Here is a 20906-nt window from a genome sequence, read left to right on the forward strand (position 1 = left end):
TAAAATAAATCCTAATATAGCTACAATATAAATTATAATTATATTATAGCTATTTTAGGATTTATATTTATTTTACAGGTAACTTTGTATTTATTTTAACCAGGTACAATAGCTATTAAATAGTTAAGAACTATTTAATAGCTAAAATAGTTAAAATAATTACAAAATTACCTGTAAAATAAATCCTAACCTAAGTTACAATTAAACCTAACACTACACTATCAATACATTAATTAAATACAATACCTACAAATAACTACAATTAAATAAACTAACTAAAGTACAAAAAATAAAAAAGAACTAAGTTACAAAAAATAAAAAAATATTTACAAACATTAGAAAAATATTACAACAATTTTAAACTAATTACACTTCTCTAAGCCCCCTAATGAAATTACAAAGCCCCCCAAAATAAAAAAATGCCCTACCCTATTCTAAATTACAAAAGTTCAAAGCTCTTTTACCTTACCAGAGGCGAAGAAGAGGCGATCCAGACTGGCAACCATCTTGATCCAAGCGGCATCTTCTATCTTCATCCGATGAGGAACGGCTCCATCGTTAAGACCTCCAGCGCGGATCAATCTTCTTCCGACGACGTCCAACTGAAGAATGACGGTTCCTTTAAGGGACGTCATCCAAGATGGCGTCCCTCGAATTCCGATTGGCTGATAGGATTCTATCAGCCAATCGGAATTAAGGTAGGAAAATTCTGATTGGCTGATGGAATCAGCCAATCAGAATCAAGTTCAATCCGATTGGCTGATTCAATCAGCCAATCAGATTGAGCTTGCATTCTATTGGCTGTTCCGATCAGCCAATAGAATGCGAGCTCAATCTGATTGGCTGATCGGATCAGCCAATAGGATTGAACTTGATTCTGATTGGCTGATTCCATCAGCCAATCAGAATTTTCCTACCTTAATTCCGATTGGCTGATAGAATCCTATCAGCCAATCGGAATTCGAGGGACGCCATCTTGGATGACGTCCCTTAAAGGAACCGTCATTCTTCAGTTGGACGTCGTCGGAAGAAGATTGATCCGCACTGGAGGTCTTCACGATGGAGCCGTTCCTCATCGGATGAAGATAGAAGATGCCGCTTGGATCAAGATGGTTGCCGGTCTGGATCGCCTCTTCTTCCCGGATAGGATGAAGACTTTGGAGCCTCTTCTGGACCTCTTCAGCCGCAGGATTATGGATCGCCAGCCCCCGCTTGGGTTGGATGAAGATTTTGGAGCCAGGACCGATCGGTGATACCCGGTGAGGTGAAGATAAGGTAGGAAGATCTTCAGGGGCTTAGTGTTAGGTTTATTTAAGGGGGGTTTGGGTTAGATTAGGGGTATGTGGGTGGTGGGTTGTAATGTTGGGGGGGGGGTATTGTATGTGTTTTTTTACAGGCAAAAGAGCTGAATTTCTTGGGGCATGCCTCGCAAAGGGCCCTGTTCAGGGCTGGTAAGGTTAAAGAGCTTTGAACTTTTGTAATTTAGAATAGGGTAGGGCATTTTTTTATTTTGGGGGGCTTTGTAATTTCATTAGGGGGCTTAGAGTAGGTGTAATTAGTTTAAAATTGTTGTAATATTTTTCTAACGTTTGTAAATATTTTTTTATTTTTTGTAACTTAGTTCTTTTTTATTTTTTGTACTTTAGTTAGTTTATTTAATTGTAGTTATTTGTAGGTAATGTATTTAATGTATTGATAATGTAGTGTTAGGTTTAATTGTAGGTAATTGTAGGTATTTTATTTAATTAATTAATTTATTGATAGTGTAGTGTTAGGTTTAATTGTAACTTAGGTTAGGATTTATTTTACAGGTAATTTTGTAATTATTTTAACTATTTTAGCTATTAAATAGTTCTTAACTATTTAATAGCTATTGTACCTGGTTAAAATAAATACAAAGTTACCTGTAAAATAAATATAAATGCTAAAATAGCTATAATGTAATTATAATTTATATTGTAGCTATATTAGGGTTTATTTTACAGGTAAGTATTTAGCTTTAAATAGGAATAATTTATTTAATAAGAGTTAATTTATTTCGTTAGATTTAAATTATATTTAACTTAGGGGGGTGTTAGGGTTAGGGTTAGACTTAGCTTTAGGGGTTAATCCATTTATTACAGTAGCGGCGAGATTCGGTCGGCAGATTAGGGGTTAATAATTGAAGTTAGGTGTTGGCGATGTTAGGGAGGGCAGATTAGGGGTTAATACTATTTATTATAGGGTTATTGAGGCGGGAGTGAGGCGGATTAGGGGTTAATAACTTTATTATAGTAGCGGTGCGGTCCGCTCGGCAGATTAGGGGTTAATAAGTGTAGGCAGGTGGAGGCGACGTTGAGGGGGGCAGATTAGGGGTTAATAAATATAATATAGGGGGTCGGCGGTGTTAGGGGCAGCAGATTAGGGGTACATAAGGATAACGTAAGTAGCGGCGCTTTGCGGTCGGCAGATTAGGGGTTAATTATTGTAGGTAGCTGGCGGCGACGTTGTGGGGGGCAGGTTAGGGGTTAATAAATATAATATAGGGGTCGGCGGTGTTAGGGGCAGCAGATTAGGGGTACATAAGTATAACGTAGGTGGCGGTCGGCAGATTAGGGGTTAAAAAAAATTAATATAGTGGCGGCGATGTGGGGGGACCTCGGTTTAGTGGTACATAGGTAGTTTATGGGTGTTAGTGTACTTTAGAGCACAGTAGTTAAGAGCTTTATAAACCGGCGTTAGCCCAGAAAGCTCTTAACTAACGCTCACTTCAGCCAAGACTCTAAATACCGGCGTTAGAAAGATCCCATTGAAAAGATAGGATATGCAATTGACGTAAGGGGATCTGCGGTATGGAAAAGTCGCGGCTGAAAAGTGAGCGTTAGACCCTTTAGTGACTGACTCCAAATACCAGAGGGCGGTAAAAACCAGCGTTAGGAGCCTCTAACGCTGGTTTTGACGGCTACCGCCCAACTCTAAATCTAGGCCCTAGTTTTCTTAGTTGAAAGCTAAACCTAGGTAGGCTCATATGCTAATTTCTAACCCCTTGAAGGCCGCCTCTTATCTGAATGCATTTGACAGTTTTTCACAGCCGCAGGGTGGTAGTTCATGTGTGCCATATTGATAACATTCACCTAGATTACAAGTTGTGCGGTGCGATGTGGCTCTACCGCTGAAAAATTGGCCTTTGCAAGCGGAATATTCAGCTCTCCCGTATTACAAGTCGTGGTGGCATGGCTATACAGTTAGCGTTTTAGCCTATACAACAATGATCCATTCCGGTCCGTTTATTCCGCTAGCGTTATAGTTTATACCGCCACGATCCATTCCGCTGTCAAAGACCGGTAGCTATGAATTATGGATCGCCAGCCCCCGCTTGGGTTGGATGAAGATTTTGGAGCCAGGACCGATCGGTGATACCCGGTGAGGTGAAGATAAGGTAGGAAGATCTTCAGGGGCTTAGTGTTAGGTTTATTTAAGGGGGGTTTGGATTAGATTAGGGGTATGTGGGTGGTGGGTTGTAATGTTGGGGGGGGGTATTGTATGTGTTTTTTTACAGGCAAAAGAGCTGAATTTCTTGGGGCATGCCTCGCAAAGGGCCCTGTTCAGGGCTGGTAAGGTTAAAGAGCTTTGAACTTTTGTAATTTAGAATAGGGTAGGGCATTTTTTTATTTTGGGGGGCTTTGTAATTTCATTAGGGGGCTTAGAGTAGGTGTTATTAGTTTAAAATTGTTGTAATATTTTTCTAACGTTTGTAAATATTTTTTTATTTTTTGTAACTTAGTTCTTTTTTATTTTTTGTACTTTAGTTAGTTTATTTAATTGTAGTTATTTGTAGGTAATGTATTTAATGTATTGATAATGTAGTGTTAGGTTTAATTGTAGGTAATTGTAGGTATTTTATTTAATTAATTAATTTATTGATAGTGTAGTGTTAGGTTTAATTGTAACTTAGGTTAGGATTTATTTTACAGGTAATTTTGTAATTATTTTAACTATTTTAGCTATTAAATAGTTCTTAACTATTTAATAGCTATTGTACCTGGTTAAAATAAATACAAAGTTACCTGTAAAATAAATATAAATGCTAAAATAGCTATAATGTAATTATAATTTATATTGTAGCTATATTAGGGTTTATTTTACAGGTAAGTATTTAGCTTTAAATAGGAATAATTTATTTAATAAGAGTTAATTTATTTCGTTAGATTTAAATTATATTTAACTTAGGGGGGTGTTAGGGTTAGGGTTAGACTTAGCTTTAGGGGTTAATCCATTTATTACAGTAGCGGCGAGATTCGGTCGGCAGATTAGGGGTTAATAATTGAAGTTAGGTGTCGGCGATGTTAGGGAGGGCAGATTAGGGGTTAATACTATTTATTATAGGGTTATTGAGGCGGGAGTGAGGCGGATTAGGGGTTAATAACTTTATTATAGTAGCGGTGCGGTCCGCTCGGCAGATTAGGGGTTAATAAGTGTAGGCAGGTGGAGGCGACGTTGAGGGGGGCAGATTAGGGGTTAATAAATATAATATAGGGGTCGGCGGTGTTAGGGGCAGCAGATTAGGGGTACATAAGGATAACGTAAGTAGCGGCGCTTTGCGGTCAGCAGATTAGGGGTTAATTATTGTAGGTAGCTGGCGGCGACGTTGTGGGGGGCAGGTTAGGGGTTAATAAATATAATATAGGGGTCGGCGGTGTTAGGGGCAGCAGATTAGGGGTACATAAGTATAACGTAGGTGGCGGTCGGCAGATTAGGGGTTAAAAAAATTAATATAGTGGCGGCGATGTGGGGGGACCTCGGTTTAGGGGTACATAGGTAGTTTATGGGTGTTAGTGTACTTTAGAGCACAGTAGTTAAGAGCTTTATAAACCGGCGTTAGCCCAGAAAGCTCTTAACTAACGCTCACTTCAGCCAAGACTCTAAATACCGGCGTTAGAAAGATCCCATTGAAAAGATAGGATATGCAATTGACGTAAGGGGATCTGCGGTATGGAAAAGTCGCGGCTGAAAAGTGAGCGTTAGACCCTTTAGTGACTGACTCCAAATACCAGAGGGCGGTAAAAACCAGCGTTAGGAGCCTCTAACGCTGGTTTTGACGGCTACCGCCCAACTCTAAATCTAGGCCCTAGTTTTCTTAGTTGAAAGCTAAACCTAGGTAGGCTCATATGCTAATTTCTAACCCCTTGAAGGCCGCCTCTTATCTGAATGCATTTGACAGTTTTTCACAGCCGCAGGGTGGTAGTTCATGTGTGCCATATTGATAACATTCACCTAGATTACAAGTTGTGCGGTGCGATGTGGCTCTACCGCTGAAAAATTGGCCTTTGCAAGCGGAATATTCAGCTCTCCCGTATTACAAGTCGTGGTGGCATGGCTATACAGTTAGCGTTTTAGCCTATACAACAATGATCCATTCCGGTCCGTTTATTCCGCTAGCGTTATAGTTTATACCGCCACGATCCATTCCGCTGTCAAAGACCGGTAGCTATGAATTTTGGAAACAAAAATGTTTCACAAAACTCATAGCAAAAATGTTACAAAGTACACTAACACCCATAAACTACCTATTAACCCCTAAACCGCCACCCCCCGCATCGCAAATACTATGATAAACCTATTAATCCCTAATCAGCTGCCCACCCACATCACTAACACTAAATTAAAGTATTAACCCCTAATCAGCCACCCTCCCACATCACCAACACTAAATAAACCTATTAACTCCTAATCCGCTGCCCACCCACATCGCCAACACTAAATTTTAGTATTAACCCCTAAACCGCTGACCCCACACATTGCGACTACCTAAATAAACCTCTTAACCCCTAAACTGCTGGCCCCCACATCGCAACAAACTAAATTAAACTATTAACCCCTAAACCTAACACCCCCTAACTATAAATTAAAGTTACAATAAACTACCTTTAAAATAAATAAAAACTTACCTGTGAAATAAAAAAAAATAAGATTTGAAATGGGATTATTCCTCTAACTTGAGTTAATATTTGTAAATATGGAGTTATTCTTGTTTGGTTATCTAGAGTTTAGATAGAATTGGTAAGATTGTACTTATTTGTTTGCACTTGAGCAGGGCTGACTTTTCTTGCAGTAGCTCCCCCCGGGGACAGAGCCCACATTCTTGCTAGTGAGACAGGCACATTTCAGAGGGAGCTTCTTGAAGCCTCTATTGTAACTATACCCAAACCAAGTAAAGACCATTCCCTATGTACTAATTATAGACCCATTTCGCTGATAAATGTTGATATCAAGATTTATTCTAAAATACTAGCCAATCGCATATCCAGACTACTCCCTAATATTATAAGTGCAGATCAAGTGGGCTTTGTTCCAGGTAGGGAGGGCCCTGAGAACACTAGACACTTACTTAATATCTAATTTGAATCTAAAAGGCTAAATAAGCCCTACTCAATTATTTCTCTTGATGCCAAAAGGCGTTTGACCAAGTCAGGTGGGAATATCTGTGGGAAGTATTGGAAACTTTCAAGTTTTCAGATCAACTTATCCTAGCAATAAAAGCCTTGTGGTCTTGGATTTAACTCACCCCTATTTTCTATTTCAAATAGCATGAGACAGGGCTGTCCCCTATTCCTCTTACTATTTGCCGTGGCAATAGAACCCCTAGCGAAACAAATTAGAAAGGACAGAAAATTAGAGGGAATTGCACTCCATGGTACTGCACAAAAAATTGCGCTATTTGCGGACAAAGTGGCGATTTACCTAGACTGATAAAAACTCCTTCTATAAATTAAATTACAATAAAACAGAAAATGGACAGAAAATCACATAACTCATCCAGGAGTTAAGTTGTCCAGTAATATCTCTCAGATCATAAACGAAAACTATCGCCCTTTGCTGACTGAATTAAGGTCCCTGATGCAAAAATTGAGCTTTGACTCAATATGTTGGCTGGGGCAAATTACAGCTCTTAAAATGAGCTTCCTACCTAAATTGACATACATTTTCCGATGTCTCCCAATCAGGGTGCCCAAACCATTATTGCTGAAATTTCAAAGTAAATGCACAAAATATATTTGGCAGGACAGACACCCATGTATAGCCCACAAATCTTTACAATACCCTAGAGAGTTTGCGTGGGGGTAAACTCCCCATCTGTACTAAGATATTACGAGGCAGCAATGTTTACCCACATTTCTCAATGGGGGGTTAAGAAATCCCCAAGAAAATGGAAGGAAATCAAAGAGGCCTCACTACCTTTTCACATTCATCTTTGAGACCTAATTTTGACTCTGCTCCACTGCCGTAGACAGGTTTTTATAAATAACCCTATAATTTTGGAATGCCTTGCTACCTGGCATAGAATCAAACATTATAAGATGATAGCCCCCATCCCTCCCCCATTACTTCCATCCCAGGCCTTCTCACAGGCCTCCCCGACTCTCACCCCAATACATGGGTATGATTAGGGTTTGAGAGGGTATCTGGTATTTGGTCTAGTACCTCACAAGGTCGTTTTGTCACTCTAGACAAAATCAGGGAATTTCAGCATACACCGCTGTTCTTGCCATTTGAATATTCCCGAATCATTCATTTACTAAATAGCAGGGGATTTAAACGAACTTTCTCATGCAAGCTGACGATTTGGGAATCCAGATGGCAACATGGCGGAAAATTATGCAAGCCTATGTCTATGTAACCCCTTCCTTATCTATCTTTGGTGAGAATGATACAGGTTGGACGGTCACCTTTGACGCTGTGGCTTCACAGGAATGACCTAAGTCTCCGCTGGAGTAGGGAGTCTGGGACATCTTAATTAATGTAACATACAGTGCCTCCACTCAGTGATAACAATTCTCAGGGAACCCACAACACTGAGACAATGAGTTCCCCAAAACATGCAATAATGAACAGAAGCAGATAATAAAGTAACACATAATATATTTAAATGCAAATAGAACAACATATAAATAACATAACAGTCCCACACTTTGCAGGGTACCCTTTTTCCCAAAATACACTGCTAAGTGAAGTCCCTTGTGGTGGTGCACGTTGGGGCCCTTAGTAAGTTTCAGATATCTGTTTAGTGTGAGGGATTACTGTAACTGTTCCACTACCTGAATCCTCCTGTAGAATGTTCTAGAAAAGGTCTGGCTGCTTTCTCTGCTGCTTGCTTTTCCACTTAAGTGCTGACAGTCTGAAATGACAGCTCACTCTAGTCCTACTGTAAAATATCAAACAAAAACAGATGCGCCACATGGCCCAATATTGTAGGTTCCAAAGAATGGTAAATTATGCTATATAGTTGCACTCACATGTGATGGAGCACCTCAATTGGTGCAAATGGCACAGTCTGGGATCTATAACAGTCACCCAGCAGACCGACCTCCCGAATTGTTACAGGGTCTGTGTAAGATAGAAAGCACAACATAGCCTATATGGCCTAGTATTGTATGGCTAGAGTGATTCCACACCAGATAATTATATAAAATTTAAACTCACATTTGATGGAGCATCTCCAATGATGCTATAGAGACAGGCTGGGATCACTTCAGTCACCCAACAGACTTAGAACCATGGCATACAGCATACAATAGTACTCTTGATGGTCTATAGGTCAGTCATATCCTCAGATAATAACAAATTCAAAGGCAGCAAGTGTTTTTAGTAAAAATTAAATCACTTTAATAAAATATAAAGAATTGCGACGCGTTTCTCAGTCTCAGACTGTTTCCTCAGGCATAATAAAATAGTTTACAAACACTTGCTATATATACCTAAACAAACCAATTAATATAATTGATAACACTTGTTGTGGGAGTGATCTATGACATCATCAGTATCCTAGCTACTGATATGTTTTGTCAACAAATGTGAACACAATTTTATATGTTATAAATCCAGCAATGCACATTATAATTTTCAATGCATAGGTTAAATCAAATAATGCACATCATAACTTGCAGTGCCTATAATGGTCACAAAATTGGTTTAAACAGCATAAATATATACAAAATTGTAATGATTATTTGTATTTTTCTTTAAATCCAATGAAATTTATATTAAACCGTTTAATCATAGATGATTACTCTTTCTCTGCCATATCTAAACTGAGTGTATCCTACATCTTGGTCAACTTTACTCTATTGTTTATTCGGCTATTTGTTTTTTAATATGCCATCCTTCCCTGTCATAGCCCCAATATAATTACGGGATAAGAGTAAATGTACTATTCTTAGGCATTTGTGTTATAACCCAAGAGTCCAGCTTTTTGATCTATTAATGAGCACACTTGCGATCTCATATTGAGGACGAGTGCCTACCCCAGGAAGACTTAACTATTAATCAATTTTATATTTTTTAAAAGAATATGAGAGATCACTTACTTTGTTTTATTTAGACCGCCAGCTGAAGTTCTGAGTGGCGTGTGTACGGCGCTAGTGTGCATGTGTGTGGCGCTAGTGCGCATGTCGTTGATGTTACCAGGGAAACCATAGCCCTATTCAACTACACGTTATGCGTGTAAGAGCGCTGTTAGTGATAGGATAATGTGATCCTATTGATAGTGTTAGCTATTGGCTTAGTCCATCAGGGGGCGTTAATTCTCACTATTATTCAGAGAGTGGTGCCATATTCGCTGCATACCATAGTCTTACGACCATATTACTCCCATTTTTAGTATAAACCATCATATCATAATGAGAAACAAAATGGCAAACAAATAGTAGCCTGATAGTATGTGTAATACATGTGGTTAATTATATATTTATTATCCCAAGTGATCCATAATGCTATATGATATTAATACAGCTAAATGCTGTTCTTAATTAATCTAACTATAAATAATAAGGGATAGTGGCTAAATATATGTATATCTAATGGTGTCCTTCTTCTATATACTAAAACTATGTGTATTTACTTAAATAACGTGTGTATCTAAGGTGAAGTATCTATTAGTGTCAGGTTCCCTAAGCTATATATCGATCCTGATTCTGTTTTCTTAATATTATTAATATTTTTAATCTTTATAAGGATCTCATCCGTGTATAAAGTACAATTGTAGCATAAACTAAATAGTGCTAATGAATAATTGTATTAAATAAGTATACATAGATATATCGATATAACCTAATGTATCATGATATATTATATATTAGTGTGAACACTTACATCAACCTAACATTAGGAATAAATCATTTGAATCAGACAACAGGTACCAATCATTGAATATGGAAAGTCATAATAGTATGAGTAATCTCCCTACACCATATGATGAAGGAGTTTGTTGTACTCCTTTTTTAGATGTGGGCCACAACTCACAACTAGAACAGTGGACTCTGTCTCCCCGACCACCGCGACAAAAAAGAACACACGCAAACGGGGAAATAGAGGAAAATCCTCAACCCTCAAAAAAGAAAAACTGTTAAATTATAAAAAAGGGATACACAATCTGTCTAATTTTGAACTATCAGATGACGAAATTAGAGTTTTGGGAAAGGGTCTATCATTTAGTCCTTCCAATAGTCCCAATATGTTTCAATTATTTGTGGACGTAAATAACTTCACAAGAAAACTATCGTTGCAAAAATATTTTGCTGAGAAACGTCTTAAAAACACAACTAATAGACCCATTATTGTGGACTCTATGAATGAGCGTTTGACTGATGGTCTAATCATGTATGAACTAGATACTCTTCTGGAACAACTGACTGAAAATTACATCCACACTGATTTTAAGCCAAAATCAAACTTTAACCCACATAGAACCAAAAACTCACACATTTCTATCTTTCAATCTATGGTGTTAAAAGATCTTGAGAAACTTTCTAAAAAATCCAAATATAAAAACAACTTGAGTCCAGGGGAACGTATTGCTCTCAAATCTAAGTAACAACAAAGATCTAGTGATCCGTCAAGCCGATAAGGGCGGAGGAATAGTCCTTCAGAATATTACAGATTATATTCAGGAGGCCAATAATATTCTTAACAATGCTAGCCACTATAGGACATTACCTAGTAACCCCACATATGTGTATCAGAAACAATTATTATCTCTCCTCTCTGAGGGTTTCGATGAAGGCATTTTGACTAAAAAGGAGAAAGAATATCTCTATCCGAAAAATCCGAGTGTGGCCTTTTATTATCATCTTCCCAAAATACACAAAAACTCTTCCAAACCTCCTGGCCGCCCTATAGTGGCTAACATTGATAGTCTCACTGACCATGTGTCTGCATATGTGGATTCATTTCTACAGAAACATGTGATCACATTACCATCTTTTATTAAAGATTCTACTGATTTAATAAATAAGTTAGCTAATTTGGGGATCACCAAGACTGACCAGAATCTGTGGTGGATCACGAGCGATGTTTGCTCACTATATTCAAACATCCCACATGACAAAGGACTAAGAGCGATCCAGTCATACTTGGCATCTGATATTTATATGCCTGCTAGACAGCAACAATTCATTACTGAGCTAATTCAGTTTATTTTACATCATAATTATTTTCTCTATCAGGGTATGTATTACCTTCAAGTGAAGGGGACGGCCATGGGCACCAGATTCGCACCCAGTTTTGCCAATCTGTACATGGGCAAATTTGAGGAGACCCATGTATATGGATCTCCTATGGGTGCCGGTCTGGTGTTCTATGGCCGTTATATAGATTATTTGATTTTTTTGTTTAAAGGCACATATGAGGAGGCTTTAATATATATCAACTCTCTAAATTCCAATGAATTTGATTTGGAATTTACAAGTAATATTCAACCCAACACGATCGAATATTTGGATTTATTGTTATATTTTTCTGCCACTGGTGATATCATGTCGGAAACCTTTTTTAAAAAGGTAGATTGTAACAGCTTCTTAAATTATGGCAGCAATCACTATCATTGCTGGAAAAAGAACGTCCCTTATGGGCAGTTCAGACGAATTTGATTCATAGAAAAGGGTTATCCCTCTGATTTAGTACAAAAAGGATACCTAAGAGCCCTTCATGATGACAGAAATAAATATCTGTCACAAACCAAAATGAAGGTTAAAACTAATAGAGAAAGAAATGATGAGTCATGTAAAACACCACTTTTTATCACAGACTACAGTAGCCAATACAGAGAAATTAACAACATCATTATGAAACATTGGCCTATCATATGTGATGACCCATTTCTTAAAAATTCTGTCTCTGTGAAGCCTAGAATAGTCTATAGGAGAGCCCCTACACTCAAAAACAAATTGGCCCCTAGCAAGATAGTGAGAGATAAAATACTACAACAGAATCGAGTTACAGGTCCCAATAGGACTTTTTTGGGCAATTTTATGCCCAAAAATGGAGTCTATAAATGTCTTAAGACAAGATGTAATATGTGTAAAGTGGTGACAAATGGTACCAACACGTTCTGCTCCTATCAAACGGGTGAACAATTTAAGATCACCAAGAGACTCTCATGTGAATCAACGTACGTAATATATCTAATTAGTTGTACTTGTGGGGTCCAATATATAGGGCGCACCTCCCGAACCATAAAGAAGAGATGGAGTGAACACAAATATAACATCAAAAGAAAATTCCTCAAACATAGCCTATCAAGGCACTGTGCTTATGCACATAAAGGTGGCTCAAAATCGGTCCATATCTTACCTATAGAACAAGTACCACGGAATAGTCACAATCCTATGCTCACTTTACGCCGTAGAGAAACATTTTGGATTCACAAGCTACATACTCTAGTTCCTGAGGGTCTGAATGAGTGCGTAGATCTAGCAGCCTTTGATCTATAAGGATCTTTTAAGCCCACCACAACACTTTAATAATGAATCTGAATTATTACAGATCTTGTAGTTTATATAGCACAATATTTGACACTATCACATACACACTTATATTTATAGATATACTCTCTAAATAACAAGATAATAATCACATTGAGCATATCCACCACACTTTAAGATTTATTATAACTAATTTAATTTATCGATAAAACATTCACCAGTCACACTAATATATGATATATCATGATACATTAGGTTATATTGATATATCTATGTATACTTATTTAATACAATTATTCATTAGCACTATTTAGTTTATGCTACAATTCTACTTTATACACGCATGAGATCCTTATAAAGATTTCAAATATTAAGAATATTAAGAAAACAGAATCAGGATCGATATATAGCTTAGGGAACCTGACACTAATAGATACTTCACCTTAGATACACACGTTATTTAAGTAAATACACATAGTTTTAGTATATAGAAGAAGGACACCATTAGATATACATATATTGAGCCACTATCCCTTATTATTTATAGTTAGATTAATTAAGAACAACATTTAGCTGTATTAATATCATATAGCATTATGGATCACTTGGGATAATAAATATATAATTAACCACATGTATTACACATACTATCAGGCTACTATTTGTTTGCCATTTTGTTTCTCATTATGATATGATGGTTTATACTAACAATGGGAGTAATATGGTCGTAAGACTATGGTATGCAGCGAATATGGCACCACTCTCTGAATAATAGTGAGAATTAACGCCCCCTGATGGACTAAGCCAATAGCTAACAATCAATAGCTATCAATAGGATCACATTATCCTATCACTAACAGCGTTCTTACACGCATAACGTGTATGCAATAAAAATTACCCTTAATGGGACAGAATACAGCCGCAGGATTCTGTGCAGGTAAAAAAGAGACTTTATTGTAAGATCATTAACAGGGTGTCAAACAAACTCAGGGGTACACTGAAACAATAGCAAACGTCCAACGCGTTTCCTGCCCGGAGGCACTTCGTCAGGGACTTAACTAGTACATACAACAAACAGCTTAAAAAGGGCTTGCCTGCCTACGTCACAATTAGAACACCTGTGTATTTTAATTAAAGGGGCAGATACTCCTGTTTACGGGAACAGATTATTACCGGGCTAAAGCAAAACCCTTTTAAAAGGGTTAAGTATAAGTCAATATTGGGTTCAAAGTATTCAATGTATATAAATCTTGTATCAATATAAATTACTTTAAAGAATACAATATAAAAGACTGGGCACCGTAAAAGCATATTGTTAAATCTATCCGTTCCCTATTCATAAGATGTTATACAAGGATTGCTCCGTTAGCAGACAAAAAGCAAAGTGCTGTAAAAATATATATATTAATAAGCTGAAGAAAAATAAAAAATGAAAAATCTAAAGTTATTGTTATGACAATGTACTGTGGACTCTTAGAGGAAATGTGAGATAATTTTAGTATCAAAATTTCAGTTTCAAATAAAATCTCACACATAGCTTATAGAATGTTAGTAATTTACATGTAAACTGTCTTAGTGCCAAGGTTATTAATATATAGCAGACAACAAATATCGGAGCCAACTAAACAAGAAACTTTTTATATGTTTTTGTGATGTTGTTGTATCTATTTCTCCGACAGCTGTGATTATATTAAGTTACATAAAGAATTGAAACATAAGAGGTAATAGGTATAGCTTCGTGAAAAAGAAATAAATAAGTGAACAACTTAAGTGGGCAAATAAAATGAACCCATAATTCCAGTGTAAATGTGCATGAACTTAAATATGTAAATACAAATGCAAAATGCCTCACTATGAGGCTTTCTAAAATTGTGTATACTGTGTCTAAGGTATTAATTTTTAATTTCTTAAATTTTAATTTTAATTTTTGCCATGATTAAATCATAAAGTTAATTTGAAAATCTGTTCTTAATTTTCTATTACTATTGTCCTTTATTTATTATTTTTTATACTTTTTATATTTTTTATATATTTTATATAGAGATGACCTTAGTAACATATTAGATAAAAACTGGCAAGAATCAAAGGGAGGGTGCAAATGAACAAGTGCTGTTAAGCACATGTAGGAATAGGAAATTCTGTGGGTTGTAAAATAACTATTATTTGTAAAAAGTAGATATATATATATATCAAGTGCACTATGTGTATACCTCATGCCTATTGGAATAGTAATTTAATATAGTATTAAAATGGCACTAGCCATCAAAACTGAAGATGCTGCTATTAATTAAGGGTAAATGAAGGGGCAAAATTTAGGACAATGAGAGATCTTTCTATGAAAAACAGACTATGATGTTACAACAAATTAATGGAAACAAATTAATCTACAAAATATCTGAGATCAGTGATTTTGTTAATGCCATTTGGTGCTCCGGTTGATAAATTAAAGATCCAAAAGGCTTCTTTTCTATTTAATGTGGCTACCCTATCACCCCCTCTAATGTCATAAGGGGCATGATCAATGCCTTGGAAACTAAACATAGTCCTTAGGTTGGTATCATTGATAGGAATACCTAAAGATATAAAATGATCGACAAAGTGTTTAGCTACTGGAGTAGAGGGCGGATCATGTTTAATGGAGAGCAAATGCTCCCTGACCCTATCCTTAAGGAGCCTAGTTGTCCTACCTACATATTGCTTGCAGCAGATGTTGCAACTAATTAAATAAACCACAAATTTGGAGTTACAATTCAATCTAAACCTGATATCAGTTACAGTTACCTGTGGTCGTAAATCTAAACTCGTTACCAGGGACCACAAACTCACAGCTCTTACAGGGGATCTTCCTACATCTAAAGAATCCCTTTTCCGGCTGGAGCCAGGAAGTGTTTTCTTTGGTTGAAAAATCTCTACTCAAGTAATTTCCAATAGTTGTAGCTTTTTTACTAACGAGCCTGATGCCCTGGTTCTGTAACGAATCGTGTAACAAGGCATCTCTGTCTAAGACAGGTAAATATTTTCTAATGATATTATTTATACAGTTAAATTGTCTACTGTAGCAGGTTGAGAAAGTTATAGGTGATTTAAAACTTTTTTTATCTCGATATCTATTTTTTGGGACGTCTTGTAATAAAGTATCCCTATGCATGAGTTCCACTTCTTTACTAACTTTTTCCAAGATGCTCACGTCATAACCCCTAATTTGTGGGCGCTGTGTAAGGGACAAAGCTTGTTCTATATATGTATCAATGTTAGTACAGTTGCGTCTAAGGCGCATATATTGTCCCTTTGGAATGGCCATCTTGAGATGTACTGGATGGTGTGAGTCTGCTCGTAAGATTGTGTTGCCAGATGTAGGCTTTCTAAATGTGGAAGTAACGACTGAATGTGTCAGGCTCTGTCAGGCTTGTCAGCAACCTACAATGACTGGAGAGAGTAACTGTTACTAAAACTTGAACACAGCTGCTGAGATGAAAAATTAAGGATTTGTTTCTGGAAGATGTGAGGGAAACAGATGATTCACCTACAGGGTGAACTGAATCCCTACCAGAATATTAATATACAGGTTCATAAGTAATTGCTAGTAACTGTAGCTACATAGGTTTAGTGTGACCAGGCAGCTTAGTTAAAGCAAGAACCAAATTATGCTCAGCAAAATTAAGAGTAAACAATATGCCACTTAGTAAACTTTAACTAAACAGGTTTTTGACAGAATGGAACGTTTAGGCAGCAATAATATAGTAAGCCGTTTTAAAGTTTATGTGTAAATACATCTAATTACCTTGACCCTTTAGATTCAAGTTTAGGCAGAGCTTCGGTAGTCAGATGGGTAAGTAATCAGAGCCCTGTGGGTAACGCAGCGGAGCAGCAGCTCGCAATGTCGGATGATCCGTGAAGCTGGCGTGTGACGTCACCGCGGATGGATACAGGCTCCGGCAGACAGAGTATGAAGTCCCGTGTGGGAAATAGTGACAGGCAGTCCTGGAGGATAACAGCACGATCACAGAGAGTGCTGTTGTTAGGTTTTAGATTAGTTGTAACAAAGATTACTGGATCCACAAAAGGATAGGTTATTTCCAATAATAGCGCAAGGCACAGGCTGGATATTCCTGTAGGCACAACAATACCAAGCAAAGGTAAATGGGCTGCTGGGAATTTAAAGGAAGTGAGCATGATCCTAATTGAAATTTAAAGGTACAGAAGGAAAAAGAAGTAAGTCCAGTTTTGGAGAATGATATCCTGACAGGACCCCCCCCCCCCTCAAGGAGCAACTCCAGTGCTCAAGGTCTAGGGCGATCCGGGTTCCTACGATGAAATAATGCGACCAATTTAGGAGCAGAGATGTTGCAAGCCGGCTCCCAAGAGTCATCATCCGGTGTGTAATCCTTCCAACGGATCAAATATTGAAGCGAACCCCTGGAACGTCTAGAATCCAGAATGGAATGGACCTCGTATTCAGTATTGGGATCAATGACCACAGGGGGGTTCCGAGAGAGAGACAGAGAATCCCTGAGAGCCCTGTATGGTTTCAATAGGGAGACGTGGAACGTGGGGTTAATTTTCATGCTGTCCGGTAGAGTAAGTCTGACAGCATTAGTGTTGATGATCTTGGAGATAGGATATGGTCCAACATATAAAGGTGAAAACTTCCTGGATGGTGTGTTCAGTTTCAGGTTCTTGGTAGATAACCAGACCAAGTCACCTATGGCGTAATTAGGTGAAGGTACCCTCTTTCTGTCGTAGTAGAACTTTTGAGTTCTCTTGGCTTGTTCGATGGCGGCTTTAACAGAGGTGAAGTTAGATGAAATGAGATCCGAAAGTTCAGAAATATTAGGGGAGGTAGTTTGGTTGTCGGGCAAGATTTGAAACCGTGGGTGGAAACCATAATTTACGTAGAAAGGAGTCTTCTGTGTTGTAGAATGGATTGTATTGTTGAAGCAGAATTCAGCATACGGGAGATGTGTGGACCAAGATAATGGCTGTGATGAGCAATAAGTTCTGAGGAACTGTTCTAGCCATTGATTAGCTCTTTCTGTCTGGCCGTTCGTCTGAGGGTGATATGATGTGGTCAGTTTCTTATTAATAGAAAAACATCTGCAGAACTCGGACCATAATTTGCTAGAAAACTGGCTACCACGGTCACTCAATATGCTGTTTGGAATACCATGATACTTGAAGACGTGTTGAAGGAGTAATTGTATAGTTTCAGATGCTGTAGAGAGTTTATGGTATGGAATGAAGTGGGACATCTTACTGAAAAGATCAACAACAACAAGAATAGTAGTGTTGTTCATTGATTTAGGCAGATCAACAATGAAATCAACAGCAACTTCCAGTCAGGGCCTACTAGGAGTAGGTAGAGGAATTAATAAGCCATAAGGGTGATGCTTTGATCTTTTAGAAATGGTACAATCCTCACAAGTTAAAACATGCTTCTTAATGTCATGTGAGATTCCAGGCCACCAATAAGTTCTTCCTACAAGTTCCTGAGTTTTCATGATACCTGGGTGTCCTGCGAGTTGAGACTCATGACAGGATAGGAGTACCATCTCACGCAATGTAGGCGGTATGTATAGTTTATCCTGGAAGTAGTAGAGGCCATCTTGTCTTCGAGTCAGGGATAAAGGCTTACTGTCATCCTGTTGTTGTTCCTGTAGAAGGAAGGGTTTTGATTCAATCACAAAAGAAATAAAATTCTCTCGTGGAATTACTGTGTCAATTGGAGCATCAGAGCGAGTATAATTCGGTAGTCTAGATAGAGCATCAGCTTTATGATTTCTACTGGCAGGTCGATATACGATTTGGAAGTTGAACCTGGAGAAGAAGAGGTTCCATCTCACCTGTCTTGCAGACAGAGTTTTTGTAGTTTTAAGATACTGTAGGTTACGATGGTCTGTATATATTAGAGTTGGCATGGGAGTTCCCTCAAGGAGATGCCTCCAATGTTCAAGCGCCATCTTGATAGCCAGCAGTTCCTTGTCGCCGATGGGGTAATTTTGTTCTGGAGGTGAAAGACTGTGAGAGTAGAAGGCTACCGGATGTAAGGGTTGATTTAACCCATCACGTTGAGATAGCACTGCTCCTACGGCCATGTCTGAGGCATCTACTTCAAGCACAAATGGCAAGTCAGGGTTTGGGAACCGCAGTATGGGTGCTGTGGTGAATCTGTGTTTTAGGTGGTTGAAAACAATCTGAGCCGTAGAATCCCAGTGAAAAGGTATTGAAGTTTTGGTTAATGTCGTTAAAGGTTTGGTTATATGAGAAAAGTTCTTTATGAATTTGCGATAAAAGTTTGCGAAACCGAGGAAGCTCTGTACTTCCTTTCGGGTCTTAGGGGTAGGCCACTCAGTTATAGCCTGGATCTTTGCCTGTTCCATGTGTATACCCGTAGAACTTATTACATAACCAAGAAAGCTAATAGTTTGAGAATTAAAAATGCACTTCTCAGGTTTAGCATACAAAAAGTTACTTCTTAATCTCGACAGGACCTGTCTGACATGTTTTACGTGTTCAGGTAAAGTATTGGAATATATCAGGATGTCATCCAGATAGACAACAAGAAAAATATAGAGACAGTCCCTGAAAAGGTCATTAATTAGGTGCTGGAAGGTAGCTGGGGCATTGCATAACCCAAAGGGCATTACGGTGTACTCATATAAGCCGTAGCGAGTACGGAACGCCGTCAGCCACTCATCTCTGCTTCTCACACGGATAAGGTTATACACACCTTTTAAATCCAGCTTGGTAAAATATTTAGCACCCTCTAATCTCTCTATTAGCTCTGGAATTAGGGGCAAGGGATACTGATTCTTTATTGTGACCTTGTTTAATTGTCTGTAGTCAATTATGGGACGGAGGCTGCCATCCTTATTTTTAACAAAAAAGATTCCAGCACCAGCTGGAGAAGTGGAAGGCCTAATGAAGTCCTTTTTTAGATTGTCTTCTAAGTAGGTTTTTAAATGACTGAGTTCAGGTTTGGACAATGGAAATATGTGACCGTATGGGATTTCTGCACCAGGAACCAGTTCAATAGGACAGTCGTATTTTCTATGGGGTGGTAAGTGTTCAGACTCAGTCTTGCTAAATACGTCTGCAAAGTCCTTATATTCGTCAGGTATGGTGATATTTGGTTCTGTGTTGGATGTAAGTAGTATGTTTACTGGGAAACAAGTATTAGTACAATATGTTGAAGTAAAGGAAACAGTGAGAGTGGTCCAAGAAATAGAGGGGTTATGTAGTATCAACCAGTTTAAACCTAAGATAACGGGAGAAACAGGAGAGGATATGACGTCAAAGGTTAAGTATTCCCTATGATGGTCTGGGGTGATAACCAATAATGGAATAATTTGATACTCTACTGGACCTGATGATACAGGTCTACCATCAATACCTCTTAATAAAACAGCAGATTTTTTTTTGCATGAGTGGAATTTTATTTACAAGTGTATATTGTTTATCAATGTAACAAGCAGTAGCTCCAGAATCAATTATTGCGGGTACGGTGAGTCGATGGTGATCCCACTGAAAGAGAAGTGAGAGTTTACAATAGGGACTTTTATTATCATAGGAGTTACAGCAGAAAGAGGGACTTTTGGACTCACCCCTGTCAGCTTTCTGAAGTGATGGACATTCTTTTACTGAGTGTTCATCAGATGCACAATAGAGGCAGAGGTTATTCTCCCTTCTTCTAGTCTTTTCCTGTGCACTCAGGGGGCCTTTTAGGAAGCCAATCTCCATAGGTTCAGCATGAAACTTAGAACTAGGGAGTGATGTTGAGGTGCTAGGGTGTTTTTTTGTGTATGCCTCTGGATATGTTCTCTCGTGTTGTCTCTCACGTAAGCGTCTGTCTATAGTGATGCTTAATTTAATTAACCCTTCAAGTGTAGGGGGTATTTCGGTACGGGACAACTCATCTTTCACTGCGTCTGACAACCCCAGACGAAACTGGTTCCTTATAGACAAGTTGTTCCATTCCGAATCTTTTGCCCAACGTTTAAAGTCGGTTATATAATCTTCTACTACTCTTTTCTTTTGCTTCAAAGCCCTGAGAGCAGTTTCAGCTGTCTGCTGTTTAAAGGGGTCTTCGTACAGATGACCCATAGCTGCAAAGAAATTGTCTAACAAGTTCAGTATATTCTCATTAGATTCAAAAAAAGAATTAGCTCAGCT

Source organism: Bombina bombina, chromosome 6 (assembly GCF_027579735.1).
Source record: "Bombina bombina isolate aBomBom1 chromosome 6, aBomBom1.pri, whole genome shotgun sequence".
Lineage (NCBI taxonomy): Eukaryota > Metazoa > Chordata > Amphibia > Anura > Bombinatoridae > Bombina > Bombina bombina.